The sequence below is a fragment of the Gavialis gangeticus genome, unplaced genomic scaffold (assembly GCF_001723915.1).
Source record: "Gavialis gangeticus isolate Ggan-Ray unplaced genomic scaffold, GavGan_comp1, whole genome shotgun sequence".
NCBI classification, from domain to species: domain Eukaryota; kingdom Metazoa; phylum Chordata; order Crocodylia; family Gavialidae; genus Gavialis; species Gavialis gangeticus.
Window position 1 is genome coordinate 42,315,498 of NW_017728998.1, and position 16,537 is coordinate 42,332,034.

Consider the following 16,537-nt stretch of genomic DNA (forward strand, 5'->3'; position numbering starts at 1 on the left):
AGCACTGTGGCTAGTTGGGGAGCCCTCACTTTGCCACATGCAGATGTAGAGTTCTGGGTTGGTGTAAGCTAGATAGGACTGGAAGGGCCACAACTCTACCTATATTGTCAGCAATAAACTCTTCCACTGGCCAACTTTGCCAATACATTAAGATATATTTTATTCCCTGGACAAGATCTGTTGCTTTCACCCATACCTGGCTTTCAGCCTTCAGCTCATCAGGGATGTTCTTTCCCTCTACAGGGTTCTGCATCTTCAGGATGGGTGAGTTGTTCAGGGAATATGGGAGAATATAGGGACAACTAAGAATCAGTGCCAAAGGCTAGTAGTGGTTAGGTAGAGAGGTTCTGGTTCTCCATAGAATAGAGTTTGCTGAGGTTGTTTTGGCAAGACTCTCCTAACTTGGATATTTTCTTGTTCTACTTTCTTTCTGTCTTGTGATTAAGATTTGATTAGTCAGGTCTTAGTGAGCTCCATACTGTCTTCATCGTGTTCCAAATTTTCCACAGATGCTCAGCTTAAACCAATAGAAGGTTCAAGTGCATAGTAGTCAATTGTGATATAAAGGCTGGCACCTGGGGTGTTTAGATTTAAATCTGAACTCAACCATAGTCATAGGATATTTGCTTATAGGGTTTTAATTGTGGGTCTTTTCTAATAGGAAAACATATCTGGAAGGGATCTGATGGATCATTAAATTCAATCTCCTGCTATCACAGGTAACCATGTTATATAAACCTGTTCATAAACTGATCAAACTTCATCTCAAATCAGTTTGTTTGTTTTTTAATTCCACAACTCCTACTGGAAGGCTGTTCTAAAACTGTGCTCCTTTGATGGTTAGAAATCTAATTTCCAGCCTCATTTACACATATGAATTACTAATGTAACGTGGCTATAATCAGCATGTTCCTTCTCAACATCTGTATTGAGAAGACACCTTTGACACCTATGTTGTAGCATTGCAACTCTAACACTATAACAAGTAATATTTATTTTTAAAATTACTGAAAGAGCATCTTCCATTGATCAGTATTCGGGGTTCTCTTTTGTTGTCAGTGGGGTTTCAGGTAAGATGCACCTCATGCATCACAACATGGCAAAGCTATTAAAAAATGAAGCTTCATTTTGATTTCACTGTTGATCAGCCAAGCAGGAATTCTAACTTAATCAGACTTTAATATCTTCATTGTAAATCTCAGAAAATCAATAATTTGTTTTACAATTGAATTTTCAGATTACGTATCAGAGGAATAACACTGTACATAGGCTAAGTAATGGCCTGCTTCTGAAAGGTTGAAGGTCTGATATGGAAAATTCTACAGAATGTAGATAATGATTCTAATGCACTGCTGTAGAACTAAGAATAGACTATGTTATTTATATCATCAAAGGGAGCAGCTGAAATCACAGAAATCTTCAGAGCATGAAGAGACATAATTTAAGCAAAAAAAATCATGGTCATGGAACAGAAATTGAAAGCTATTGAGATTTTTACCTAGGTCAGTTGGTCCTTATGGATCATGTCCTTATATAGGGCTTTGTCCTACATCCAAGTCTGCTCATGGAAGATACAACACTTGTGCAGAAGGAAGCAACACCCATATCTCTAGACACTGTAGAGGGATCTTCCATGATACGTATTCTCATTGCCTCTGTACCTAATCTTTGGACAGGTAAAGAGGCAATGAGAATACATATCATGGAAGATCCCTCTTTTAGGTCAGACTATAGGGTTAACTGTCAGTTGTAGAAATAGGGGAAGAGCGGTACTGTCTGACAGTCCCAGGGACACAGGGTTACAGGTCCTGGCTTCCCATATGTGAATTCTGAAAGGTCTGTTGGTTTCCATGATGAGTCCTCCAAGGCTGTTCTGCAAGGTTGGGTGGAAAACAACTTGATCCCAATGGAAATCCTTACCTTATGGATAGGGATCTACCCAATCCACGGAGGCTGCCTCCATATAATGTGGTGCCAGTATGGCATTGGGTATAATTTTTCAGTGGAGTGCAGTGCCCCCCGCCCCCCACTGATTGGCCAAGGGGCCCTGGAATCCTGCCACTCTCTAGAGATTGACAGATGGCCACCTGTCAATCTCTGGGGAGGGGCAGAACTTCCAGGGCCCCTCAGACAATCAGAGGGATGGTGGGGGACCACGACACTTTGCTGGGAAAATCTCCTCCTCCTCTCCCTCCCCAACCTCCTCCTCCCTTTCCATGTTTCAGGACAACAGACCTTCCCACCTCTGTTTGCAACTCCCTTTCCTCCCCCACCTCCATTTTCCTGCTTTTTCATAGTCCCTGCACTTTTTCGCATGGACCGGGCGTTTTCACAGGAGACTACCAAATTCATGGTGTTCATGAAAATTATGAAACTGTGAGTTTGGTAGGTTCCTGCTTATGGAGATTTTGTGCTATTAGATATTGCCTATTGATTTTTCTATAGGCAGCATTACTAGGTTCAAAGATCTTATTTCTTCCTTCATCGCAGGCAAACTCCCATTGAAGTCAGGTGAGCTTTAGGTGCTCACTACCTATCAGCCAACCCATGGGAAATGTGCATAAGAAAAGGGGAGTATCATTATAATGTCTTCCTCAGTGACTGGAAGAACCTCCAGACTGGACACAGTTTGACCAACTGTGTGACATTAAAAATAAGAAAACATCATGACCAGGGATCCTGGTTTTCCACTTCCCATGGAAAAACAGAGAAAACCATGGATTTCCCTTTTTTTTTTATCAGAGAAAACACAGATTTTACCTTTTTAGAAGAGAAACCCACAGATTTCCCCCCTTTTGCAGAGAGCTCTGCAGACTGGCAGAGTTCCAGCCTACAAGAGCTGTTTCCAAAAGGGGCAGGGGAACCCTCAACCCTGCCCAGGGGGGAAGGGCAGGGCCTGACACTCACACTTACCAGAGGCTGCTTCACACTCATTCTTCTTGCTGGAGGTAAGTGGGGCTTGGGGGTTACAGAGCAGGGCTGGGGGGGAAGCTGGCTAGGGGCTGAGGGAGTGGGGAGGTTTGCAGCCATCTCTGGCTGGGACGGGGTTTGTAGCCTCCCCACTCCCGGACAGAGTGCTCTGCTGGCTGGAAACCCCTGCTGCTCCCGGCTGGCTGCAAACCTTCCTGTTCACTCAGCCCCCAGCTGGCTTGGGCACTCCCCAGCTGGGCACTCTGGCCGGGAGCAGGGATTTGCAGCTGGCCAAGCACTCTGGCGAGGAGCAGGCAGGCTGCAAACCCCCTCTCAGAGTGCCCAGCCATCTGCAAAACCTGGGTCACAAATACAGTGTTCCCCGCCCTGCTGCCCTCCCCCAGGCTCTCCAGAGCACAGCATGTGCGACTAGCGCAGCAGGGCACAGTGGGGCCACGCACAAAAGCTGCCTGCTGCTGCAAGCTCTGTGCTGCCCCGGCCACACTTCCTCTGCATGCATGGGGGCAGTGCACATCCGCCCTGCTCCCACCCCCCACACAGATCTGGGGACGCAGGTCCTCCCTCCCCCCCAGGAGTACATGCTGCCACTGGGAGATGGCCCCACCTGAGCCTGCAGCAGGCAGCAGCAGGGGGGGGAGCCGGCTCATGCTCCTGCTGTAGCAGCTGCTGCCTTCCATTGGGGGCAGGGGGCTGTGGACCTGGGTCCCTGGCCCCACAGCCCTGGCAGCTGGGGGTCCCCTCCAGTAGGGCTGGGGGGCAGGGGCTGTGGGTGTGGGGAGGAGTGAGGGACACCAGCAGAGCCGTAGGGGGTATTTAATTTTAACCATGGATTTTGGGATTTTTATCAGAGAATTTGCAATTTTTTATCAGAGAATTTGTGATTTTCTGTGATTAAAAACAAGCAAACAAAAGAACCCCCCCAGGATCCCTGGTCATGACACTGTATTATATCATCAGAATAAAATGATTCTACAGGAATTGAACTAAGAGATAGCTGATACCCACTTCATCTTGAAATACCATTTTTTTCCACAGTCTGTTTAGATACCAGGGGAGGTAAATCACAGATCGAAGCGTGATGTAAATCAGATTGGAATTTGGCACACAGATTATTATTTTTTTTGGTGGTCTTCCTTCCAATTAATCTCCAGGTCCTACTCTAATTAATGTTTGATATCTGGCCAGATCACAAAACAAAGTTGAATAGCTTCCGGGTATTACTTTAAAATTGTTTCATATTCATGATACGTGTACTTGTTGATGCAGTTGATCATCATAAAATCAAAAACTGGTGACCCAAAGCTCAAAATCTTTTATGTCTGCCATTCTCTTCTGTGATTAAACCAAGCAGTAATCTTTATGGTATTTTAGATTATACATTTATAGTCAAAGATATTTCCAAGAATAGTTTTTTTGAGTCCTTACTTAATTATTTTGGTCTTTTTCATTTTTTTTGTGGTTATGTTTCATGACTGCTCACTGATCTTCCCTTGCTGTAACTGAGTGTGCATATCTCCCAGTCTGTAAAGTACTTACAGACTGTTTCACTCCTCAGAGATTTCTGAATTGGTGCAGCTCCATTGACTTCAGTTGAGTTATTTCTGAATGAATGCCAATGAATCTGTTCATATGATTTTCCTATATCTGTAAAATATTCAGCCTTTGTAAAATATTCAGCTTGAGACAGATTGCTACAAGAAATAATGTGGGGGAAGGGCAGTAGACAAATGTCTACATGTAACAGAGGTTTGTGATGTTATCTAACATAGTACTAGATGGCAGGAAGGTGATTAGGCCACTGATGAAGGCCATATAGAAAATCTTTCTATTCAATTCAGATTTTTGTCAGGGGATGCCTAATTGTTGAATTAGAAAGGTTCCACAGATAGTTTGCCTGATTTTTTTTTTGTCAGAAGTCAAGCTTCAGTTGGAAACTTGTCTGTCTCCTGTTCAGCTTGACCATTGGCTAAACAGCAGCCTGCTTGGTGGACTGATGGGAACCTGGAAGTGCCAGGCTCAGCTGGGTGGACTGTCACAGATTTGTGGACTCTTCCCCTTTTGTGACAAGGATTTTACTAATTGTGTGTACAATGCTTTCTGCACTTCTCAGTATGTGAAAAGACAAGCCAGGTCCTCAGCTGGCATAAATCTGTGTCACTTAATTCAAGCCAGTTGTACATCAGATGAGAATCGGCTCCCATTCCCTTAGGATGCAGTTGAACAATATGCATCCTGATGACTGGCTAGAGAGAGCAAAAAAGTTCTTACTGCCCGTGTACTGGTTTAGGCCAAGGTCATTTCCTGTTAGTTCCTGTTGCTCATTTGGGGTTCCCTATTTGGTGCTAATTAGAGTTGTTTGGGGCCCGGAATTTCCATTCCACAGAGGCAGAAATTAACAACTTTCTGGAAACAAAAATGGTAAACCACCTCTGGACCTGCTGGGGGTCCTTGCCTGGCACCAGGAAGGCCTTAAAGCCCTGGGAGTGTTCCTGGGGTCACGGCCTTTGCAGCCCGCACCTGGGAGGACCTGGCAGAGGGAGTGGAGGCCCGCCTGCAGCGCTGGCGCTTGCCCTCCCTCTGCGGTAATTGGGAGGGGTGTCTACATATGTTTTTCTTAGTCCGTTATTAGTCCATTGTTTCATGTAAATTATGAGAAATGGATGCATTCCACCACTGGCAACCCATTTCATTTTAAGTTATCATTTTACTTCACTTAGTTCTGGATCCGTCTTGCAGTAAAATATTACATATGATATAATCTCACAGAATGAGAAACTCAAAACAATTTCTGTAGACTTTTTCTGTTAAAAAATATCCTGGAAATCAACATGTTCCTCCATGATATTTCATTTTCAAGACACTTTTTCTACAGAAAACTATGTAATTGAATTTTTTCACTTAGCACAAGCACACCTTTTAACCTGGTTTTTGGCTTCTCCTTTCCACTGACAGATAGCATGGGCTGTTTGTAGGATGTTTTCCTGGGACATATAGCCGTAAAACATCCCAGATGTTTGGGCTGCTTGATCTACATCTCAAAACACGGAGTGATGTACCTCTAAGTGATATTTTTCTGCCCATTGCTCAGGACACATTTTTATAAAACATCAACAAATGGAAAATTTACCCTTGGGTAGCAGTGTAATAATGTGAAATGAGCCGTGAGTGCTGATCACAATAGCTCAGTCTAACTGTCCATTTACACACTAGGCACAATTGATATGTCTAGGTAAATGACTACCTAGTCATTTCGCTGGCATGTACTCTTTCCTGCCATTGCAGGGGGTTGGACTTGATGATCTGCTCAGGTCCCTTCTGACCCTACCAACTACAAAACTATGAAACTACATAAAGTTGCAGACACATCAATCCTGAGATCCATAAATGCTTCTGTTTGCAGTAGGTAGCTGTTATTAATAGCCCTTTCAGCCAAGAAACCTAGAAATTATGTGGTAATCAGTACACCCAACAACTTGTGCTGATAGCATGTAGTTAAGCATCAAAGAGTATCACAGCTAGACTTGCACAAACGATGAAGACCCTGGCCATGCAGTTTATATATTTATTTAGTGCGGGGTGGTGGGTCAGAAAGCAAGCTCAATCTCTTCATTCAATGAATATCGTATTTTTACCTGTTGTGGTACCTGAATGTGTCACTGAAAACAATCTCAACCTTTCATCGTTCAGAGATTAGAACTAGGCCATTTAAAATATGGACAATAAAATGGTGAAGGTAGCCACCAATTTAGAAGGCTATAGAAATCAGTTTGTTGTCTGCCATATGCATACCTACAAATTAACAGCCATGCAAATCTAATGATTTTGGGTTTTTTTAAAACTCTAAGCCAAATTCTCTTCTTGCTTAGTTTTCTGTCTTTCTTTCCCAGCCTCCTCTGTGTCTTCCATGAGAGCCTCACCGATGGGACCCTGCCAGCCAGCTGCCACTGGGCAGCGCTCACCTTGCTGCCCAAGAAGGGGGACCTCGGCTGCCTTAAGAACTGGCAGCCCATCTCCCTTCTGTGCGCCGACTATAAGATCCTGGTGAAGGTGCTGACGAATCATTTCTGCACCGTCATGGCCTCCGTCATTAGGCCTATCCAGGACAACCTGTTTCTGCTGCGTGACCTGCTCACTGCTGCAGAACGTTTTGGCCTGGACATTGGCTTGGTCTCCCTGGACCAGGAAAAGGCCTTTGATCGCGTCGACCACCAGTACCTGCTTGGCACCCTTGAGGCTTTTGGCTTTGAGCCTCTTTTCATTGTGGCGCTCTGGGTCCTGTACCATGACGTCTCCAGCCTGCTCAAGGTGAACAGCACGCTGTGCTCCCCATTCCTGGTGCATTGCGGCATATGCCAGGGCTGCCCCCTCTCAGGCATGCTGTAAGCCCTGGCCATCGAACTGCTGCTGCAGCTCTGCGACGTCACCTGACCAGCTTAGCCCTACCACTGGCACTGGGCCCAACCACTGGCCCCCCAATCCAGCTGACGGCATATGCGGATGATGTGACAGCGTTCCTGGGCAGCCAGGAGGATGTGCGGGCCCTGGTGGACTGCCAACGCACCTACGAGCTCGCCGTGTCAGCCTGCATCAACTGGGGCAGGTGACACACTCCTGCTCGGGACGTGGGCCAGCAAACCACCTCTGGACCTGCTGGGGGGCCTCGCCTGGCACCAGGAAGGCCTCAAAGCCCTGGGAGTTTTCCTGGGGCAGCCCGCAACTGGGAGGACATGGCAGTGGGAGTGGAGGCCTGCCTGCAGCGCTGGCGCCTGCCCTCCATCTCCTACCGCTGCCGGGTCCTCATCACCAACAACCTGGCAGTGGCGACCCTGTGGCACCGCTGCGCTGTGCTGGACTCTCTGCCAGAGCTACCTGAGAGACTGCACCGGCTCCTAGTGGGCTTCCTCTGGGATGGATGCCACTGGCTCCTGTGAGCTGCCCTTTACCTGCCCACCACTGAGGGGGTCCAGGGCTTGATCGACCTGGCCAGCAGGGTGGCTGCCTACCATCTACAAGCCCTCCAGCAGCTCTTGTATGCTGAGGGCCACCTCCCGTGGTGGCAGCTGGCGTGCCGGTTCCTGCACTGAGTGGGGCGCCTTGGTTTTGACCAGGAGCTCTTTATGCTGGACCTCACCTTCCTGAACAGGGCGGTCCTTCCCCCATTCTACTGCAGCATGGTGTGGGCCTGGCAGGCTGCCTTCCATCTCTGTCCCCAAGCCAGGCACCTATGTTTCCTGCAACTGCTTCAGGAGCCCCTGGTCCCCAACTTGGCCCTGCAGCATGTCATGTCAGGTCTGGCCTCTGCCAGCCTCATGGCTGCTCTCATCGAGGCACACACTACCCACCTGGGGCACCTCCTGGACCCTGCTCAGTTGGGCTGGCTGTCAGCTGAAGCCCTGGCTGCCCGGCTGGCACTGCGCTCTGTCCGCACCACGGCTGGCTTCTGCGGGCTGCTAGAGCCACCCTCCCAACAGAACCCAGGGACCCCAGCATGGCGCACACTGTACAAGGTGCCCACTGCCAAGAAGACCGGCTACCTCCAGTGGAGACTGGTGCACGGCATCCTGGCTACTGGCACCTTTGTGCACCACCGGGACCCGGTGGCCTTGGCGGCCTGCCCCTTCTGCCCAGGGGTGCTGGATGAGGATGTTTTCCATGCCTTCCTTGATTGCCCCTAGCTGCGGCCGCTCTTTGCCGCCCTCGGGCTGCTGTTTCAGGCACTGGGCCGGGACTTCTCAGAGGACACCTACATCTACTCCTTCCCGTACCGGGCAGTTGAGTGGGCTGCAGTCAGCCTGGCCAACTTCCTGGTGGACCAGGCCAAGATGGCCACCCTGAAGAGCCGGCAAAATTGGCTCACCAGGACCAGGATGGATGACGCCCTGCACCCTGCTGGTGCAGGCCTGCCTCTCGTTTGAATTCGAGCATGCAGTCCTCCAGCAGATGGTGTCCACCTTTGAGGAATGCTGGGCCGTTGAGGGGGCACTGTGCTGAGTCAAGGTGGGACGCCTGCTCCTTGTCCTGTGACACCACCAGCTGCTCAAGGTGCAGAGGAGCATCCAGCGAGCCGAGACCTCAGGCTTTGTCCAGGCGGGCCGACCCCTAATGTCCTGTGGCCCCCCTGGGCATCCCCACTGGCAAGAACTGTATATATGTATATATGTAAATACTTCTTTGTTCTTTGTGTTTTCATTTTTTTTGTCTAGAGTGTGCGGGCAGGCCTTGTCCTCGAGGCCCAGATTCTCGGACCAACCTGTACATGTTTTCTACTGCCCTGCATTTGTCACCCTCCCTGAAATTAACATCTCTTAAAATCAAAGTCTTTCTTTCTTTCTTTCTTTTTTAAATAAAAACTGAGAATGTGGAACACTAGGTTAAAAGAAGTAAAAGAAAAAAGAAATAAAGAGGTAGTAAATTAAAGAAGGTCTTATGTTTCAATAAATTGAGATTGCAGTTGGGGTATGGGGGCTGCTGGTTGTGCTTCCCGGGGTGGCTGAGAGTTGGGAGCACTGAGGGAAGGTGCTTTTTGGGGAGCCACTGTCCCTGCCCCAGGAAGGAAGCCCCAGCTCATGGGGACTCAATCTGCCCCCCTACTTTATTCTGCCCCCCCCATAGATCCCACTCCTGGACCTGTCTGTGCCCTGTGACCTGGTTAGCTGGCATGTGCTCTGCAGGCTGTTAGTATGGGGTTGCACACCTGGGGATGGGATGGTCACATGCTGGGGGCAGGAGGGAGAGCTGCCTTGAATTGCCCCCTGGGCAGTAGAGTTCAGGGAGTAGAAAGTGTTCACACAGAGCAGGAGGGTGGGGAAGGGGACACTGCATCTGGAGATGCTGGAGGACTGCATCTTGGGCAGCTCATCTGTAGGGAGTGGCCACACATTAATGGAATACAAAATGGGTAACATGAATCAGAGATAAACCTGTCCTGGAGAGGCATTACTTTAAGCTGTCTAAAGTGTGTTTAAAACTAGTTTCAAGCATTAATCTGTGGATAATTCAGGGGTTAAGAGCTCCAGGAGCCACCTAAAATGAATGTGTAACAAGGCTATGAAGTGACTGGGACTCCATGTCTCCAGTCCCTACATGCACGAGTAAGGGAGAGAAGGGAGCCAAGAAATCTCTTTTCTGTTATCCATGAAGGGGTCAGGCAAAATGTGCAAAATGGGAGTGGTTATACTACACGGTCACTCTAGCACCCAGTCTCTACAATAGGGAGAGCCATTGCACAGGAGAGCCCCAGGAGAGAGAGGCTCAGAGTAATGTGGGGGGTACTGGGCTAGACATTCCCTGGTGCCTCATCACTGATGTTCTGTGGGGAAGGTGAAGGATATGTTCACTACAGCCAAGTTACATGCCTGTGGGCCAGGACTCACACAGCAAAGAGTTTGCAGACATCTGGATAATTGACATTTTCTCTAGAAAATCATGAAAATTACCCTAGAAGGGGAATTTGTTATTCTTAACTATTATTATCTTTGTCATTAATTCTCCATACATGCCTATGCAGTTCTCAAATTAAAAATATATTACTTCTCCTATAACTTACTGTATAGCAGACATTGTATGTAATGCATCTAGATATCTCTATAGGGTATATGTGCTATGGAAATAAATCCAGAGAGTATATGTGCCTGATACCAACTAGTAACATCAAAAACAATTCCCTTTGGTATGTTCCGGGTTTATTGAAAGGAATGTCACTTGTTTAGTAGTGGTAATCACCTTGGCAAGCAAGGAGTTAACTCCTGGATGGACTTGCTGGTTTCCAATTTTAGTTGCAAATTAATGCATCAGAACAGGTTAGTTGGACAGACAAGTTGCAAGGACAGGTTTTGATATTAAAACCTGTATCTTTAAGCAGCTTAACTTTAGAGACAGAAGGTTTGGGGTGAAGCTGCCTAAACCCATGACTCCCTATGCATTTGCAGCTGGAATTGATTTAATTCTCTCTTTCAAGCACTTGGGGGCCCAGACTGATTAATGAACACTAAACAGGTGACTCTGCCACTGGTAATAATCAACTGATAATGACTATTGGCTAATGATTGGCTAGCAGAGTCAAATAAAAGGAGAGAGTGGTTCTCTACCTATGCTTTTTTTCTTTTGGACTTAGGAAGTAGAAGTATGTGAGCTCTATAGGCAGTTTGGTAAGAAAGAGCAAATGCTTATGTTTCTGTCTACTAGGTTTTCATTTAAGTTAGGGACTGTATAAATATATACAAAACAAGATCTGTTAGAATACAAAGAACAGAGGTGATGACAGAGCCCATCAATATGTTGTTTGTTTGTTTTTTTTAAAAGCAGCAATATAGGACTGGCTTGAAGTCGCACTCTGCTGTCTAGATCTCACGTAGCTAGTCTTACTTATCCTGAGTTGTTATAATCAAAGGTATCCAGAAAATGGTTCTGTCGGACTTACAGAAGCAGCTCTACTTTGTAGGTGGGGTGGTCTACATGAGGACCACTTATTTAGGGGTTGGGGACATAAGCAGTGTAAGAGTACTTGTATAGGAAGTCTCCAATGCTTGCTCTTAAGAAAAGTTAATGCTATTTCAAGGGTCTGTGACCAAAGTTCAAGAGTATCCCTAGACAGCCCCTCTAAAATCTTACTGCTCAGTAAGAAGTGCAAGAACTTCTGTGGAGTCACCTGTACCTGGACACTCACTGAATCAGCTGTTTTTTCAGACAAGCTCTGTTATCCTCCTCATATAGAAGTTTCTAAATGGCATGGAATTATTTTGGAGGTCTTAAAGAGGAGGCTAGATAGGCACTTGACTGGGGTCATCTGACCTTGGCCCTTTTCCTGCCTGGGGCAGGAGGTCAGACACAATGATCCTTTGGGGTCCCTTCCTACTCTATTCTATGAATCTATTTTCCTTGAACACTCAAAAATTACATGAATGACAGCTATTATTGTTGTACGTGCTTTCTTCCTCACCTGAAGAATGCCTTGCATTTGAAAGCTTGTCTAACCTTTTATCCCAGCTATGCAGTTGGTTCAATAAAAGAGAACAACCCCACCCCTGCAAATCCTTACCTTTCACAGCTATTATTAACAAATTCAATTTTCTCATGGCTTGATCTGCTGATTCACCCTTCTACACACTATTTATTCTCAGTTGGACTCTGTGCTATGCTATCTATACATTCAGGATAGAGTTCAGAAAGAAAGTATAACCATTTCCAATTAAGTGTATTTTCTGCGTGTACCTGGCAAGCATTTCTGCCAGACTCCTCCCCTCTTATAGCTATAAGAAAGGAAATAGGTTTAGTTGATTCTCTGGTGCCTCACTAAGCCTTTCTAGGAATATGTGTATGCCGGGGACATGCAGCTTATTGATAGAGAGAAGCATTTTAAGGGAATATTGACAGCACATCACTCTGCTTACAACTATATGCTGCAATAAATATAACACTTATTTTTACTATTCCAATAGACCAGAATTTGGCTCCCTTTGGTGTATTATTTTTCTTGGAATGGTCTTATAACGTAATGCTTTAGTTAGAGGCAGTGCATTGCTGTTTGGACACACCAACACATCTGAATACACAGCACTGGACCCTAGGGAAAGGATAAGCCTTGCAGTATTTATCCCTCTAGTAGTTCTTAGTGTTTTAACTCTGTTATTGTACTGGTCCTTGGCTTACATATATTGTACAAGGCAAGCATAGGTGTTGTTCAGTCGCCAGTAAAACAAGGGTTCCACAACCTTTTAAGTTAAAATGCAGTTATGCAAATAAGAATATAATACCTTATTGAGACAAGTGCTGATAATTACGGTTCTGTTCTTAGAATGCCTATATTTTAAATCTAGTCTCTATACTTGGCATTTCATACCTTATACACAAATATCCTTTTTCTCCCAACTTTGATTCAACAGCTGCTATTTGGCTGGGTTTTATTTTTCATCCCTATTTTCCTCCCTCAAATGCCTACCTTCTCTTTGGCTCTTTAAAGGTTGTGCTTAAAGAAACCCCACATGCAGGCTTGCTTCCCAAATAGCCTTGTGTCAAGAAACTTGGAGAAATGTTTCATTCACAGAGTGTTAAACAAGCTGATGGGTGCCAGCTGCTGTTTTCTCCTCAAATCTGATTCCTTTACCTTTATTTTGGCTATTTTACCCAAAAAAGGCAAATGCCTCTTTCATCTCTACAAAAAATTCTGGCTACTCTCCCACCTAAGAAACATCAGGAGATGGTAAATTAAAGAGCAGAGAGGCTGTCCCTCCAGGCAAGACCTTCTTGTGCTTTTGGGAAGCACAGAAAGCTTAACACACACGAATGGCTGTTTAATTTCCTACTTGCTGATGGCTACACATGCAAACCCATTTTCTTTGCCTTGAGTTTCTAGTGTTGCACAAAATACGCTGACAGAAGCATGTTGAAGAAAGCAAGAGGGATCATCCAGCTGTAGTTAATATTTAAGGACTGATGCTCTTTTCCAACTCTTCAGATTCACAGAAAAATATGAAAGGCTCCACTGTATCATTGGCATAAACCCTTTGCCAGGGGCAACACACTGAGGATCAGATCGAAGACCTGGAATGTGATGATGAGAACTGTAATCTTGTTCCTGGTTTGCCTTTTTTCCTCCCCACCCCCAAGAAGTAGTAATTTGCAGCAACCTTGTATTTTGGGCCAGTTCCTTCTCTTGGTTTTGGCTCAGCTGGGTTGGCTCTTGCACTGATGGGGGTGGTATTGCTGATTAACATCACTGTAGCTACAAGCAGAATTAGACACATACATCTCATGTATTCAAAGGTCAGGAGGGAAATTTACAAAGTTAAAACTCCTTCCCGAGTTCCAGCTGGCCACATGTCTTATGGAACCCATTGATAATAAAAGCTGATATGCTGGTCTGCCAATAGAGGAAGAAGAAGACTAGTGAACAAAAAATTAACTATTTTAGCAAAGCTTTGAATTCTGTGATTTTAAGGGCCTGATGCCTGAACATTTTGTTTACTTTAAAGCCAGCATTTTACTTTTTCATTTCCTTTTTCACTTATGTTTTGAGAGGACACATATTCTTTATGTAACTTGTGGCTATCAGAATCTATGTTGGTGAATTTGGTACAGCTTGTATATTATTTGATCCAAAGCTGTTCAGCTTGTCATTTGATTTTAGTTAGGATCAGCCATACTTAAGTCTTTCATGGTTGTAGTTGAACTTCCACAACAGAATAAATCCTCTGTTTTGGCTTTCTGGTTTTAGTTGCATGGTCCATGCGACTGTCTTCATTCTGGTAATTCCAGATTCAGTTGATTCCAACTGAAATGTTTCAAAACCCTCCAGTTTTTTAAAAATTGCTTTAGATTGGTATCCATGTAAACCATGAGTCAGATCACAAAATTCTTATTGCTAAGTATAAAAACTGATTTCCTTTCAATTTGCACATGACTTTTTAAATCATAATAGAGATTTTGCTGGCTCTGAGCAATACAAGTACAAAAATTCTGTTCACCCTGTTCCTAGAGTTTCCTTTGTCTGGAGAGAACAGTGTGTACTGGTGTGTAATTCCCTGCCTAGCCTTACTTCAGGCCAGGTGGAAAATGAAGGGGATTTCAAACAAACTCCTATTTCCAATTTCTTGCACCAGAGCATAAATGGAGGGTATGTCAATATATATTGAACCTTTTGGGCATTCACTGTGCTAATGCTAGTATATTGATTCCATTGCTCTCATCCAGAACACAATGCTGACCATGTAGCCCCTGTATTAAGATTCTTCCAGTGCAAGATATGTTACAGCCTATTGTACTTCTACACAGACCAAGTTGTATATACAAACAAATAGATCCAGTTTTGAGTGTAGATGTCACAAATGTCAGGAGCAGTCCCTGAATGCCGTGATGCCATAGAAAATTGCTACTTTGCTTTCCCTTAGCTGCATGACAACAGGTTTTTCCATCATAAATCAACATCATATAAAAGACTCATTTCCAGCCACTCACTGCACACAACTTAAAGGAGTGTGTTCCACGGTACAGAAAAGCTATTTAACTTTAGCTATTTATGTTGACAGACAATTTACTTCCTTGCAGCTCCTTTATTAGATGATGCCACCACTGACATATTCATCCACTGTCTGCTGAATCCAATCTACCATCTTCTAGTAACTTCCTTGAAAGCTATATATTAGCTTTTCAGGCATGAGCAATGCAAAACATCATTGCTTGGGAAAATGGATTGGACAGAGCCTTTAAAAAAACCCAGAAAGATCTAGTACTGGGCTATAGCTTACAAAGATGAGAATGGTAATAGAGCGCTTTGACTTCCGGTAGGTATGAAAATACAGTAACTAATTTCTCTGTAAATAAATCAGATGAGAAACCAGGCGGCAGCCAATACAGTGAAGGGAAGATATACAGTGAAAAAGTATATGGGAAAGCATTCTTCCTGGGCATATAGGTGAAGGGGAGATAAGGGGCACGTCCACACATGCAGGCACGTGTGCTTGCAGCAGCTCAAATAGAAGTGGTGCAAATTTGAGCCAGGGCTTTTTGCCTCAGTGCATGTGCCCCAACATGCACTTTGGTGTGGGACAAATTGTTCCACTTGGGGCAAAATAACCCTGCCTGGCTCCTCGTGGATCTGCAGGCAGGGGGAGTTAGAGCCTGGGGGGGCCCAGCACTATAAAAACCTGCCTTGGCCAGCAGCTCAGGGCTACTTGCCCTTAGGAGCTTCTGAGGCCCAGCCATTTGGTATCTGGGGACATTAGCCCTTTGTGTCAGCTAGACTGCTGAAACAGCATCCCAAATTCACTTTTTAAAGTAGCCCCAAATCCACATTCTTCCACAATTAGAACAAAGAGAGGGAGAAAGGGATTGATCAGATGGTGAATGTTTTATTGCTATGTTTAAAATGTTGAAGAAATTTGGAAGCCTATGAGTGTCTCTAGCATCATAATAAAATAAAATAAATCCTAAATATCTATATGTTTTAATGTTTGCTTTTGTTTTCCTTATCACATGGTGGGTGTGTGATGGGAGGATGTGGGGTTTGCAGGAGGGGGTGGGAAGGGATGTGGGTGGGTGTGGGGGGCTGTGAGTCTAGGTGTGGTGGGACTGTGGGTGTGGTGGCTGCTTAGGAGGGGTGGGTCCCCTGCATGAAAGCTGCATGCCCCCGGCGGCTGGGGGGGCACAGCGGTGGTGGTAAGTGGCGAGCTTCTGCAGATGCCACTGGCGCTGTCGGCAGTAGGGAGGGGTAGCAAGTGCTGACTGGGGGGTCAGCGACCATCTGCAGATGCCACCTGCAGCACCAGTGGCAATTGCTGACTGTCATCAGACACCACTGGCGGTGGGGGGGAGGGGGGATGCAAGTGGTGACTGTCTGCAGGTACTGCTGACAGGTGCCCCCCTTTTTTGAGAGAGTGCACCACCACACTCAGGGGGTCCATGTGCATCCCCTACATGTCGCCAATGGTCCCCTGCCCCCCACAGCACATGGACTACTCTGCCTGCAGAGTCCCAGCCCCCCCCAGGGGCTACAGCTCCCCCCCAACCTCCCTTCACTGGTCTCCAGCCCCCTGCTCATTCTGCTGCTCCACTCCAGCTTCATTTCTACCTTATCTGTAGGTCCTAGGATTTTTCATCACTTTTTCTCAGG

General features: G+C 45.8%; 1 protein-coding gene across 1 annotated transcript in view; it reads right to left on the reverse strand.

Moving 5' to 3' along the window:
- The window catches only part of GNAO1 (G protein subunit alpha o1), a 399,516-nt gene that overhangs the window by 155,548 nt on the left and 227,431 nt on the right, over positions 1–16,537 (reverse strand). The gene's annotated exons all lie outside the window — the stretch shown is intronic.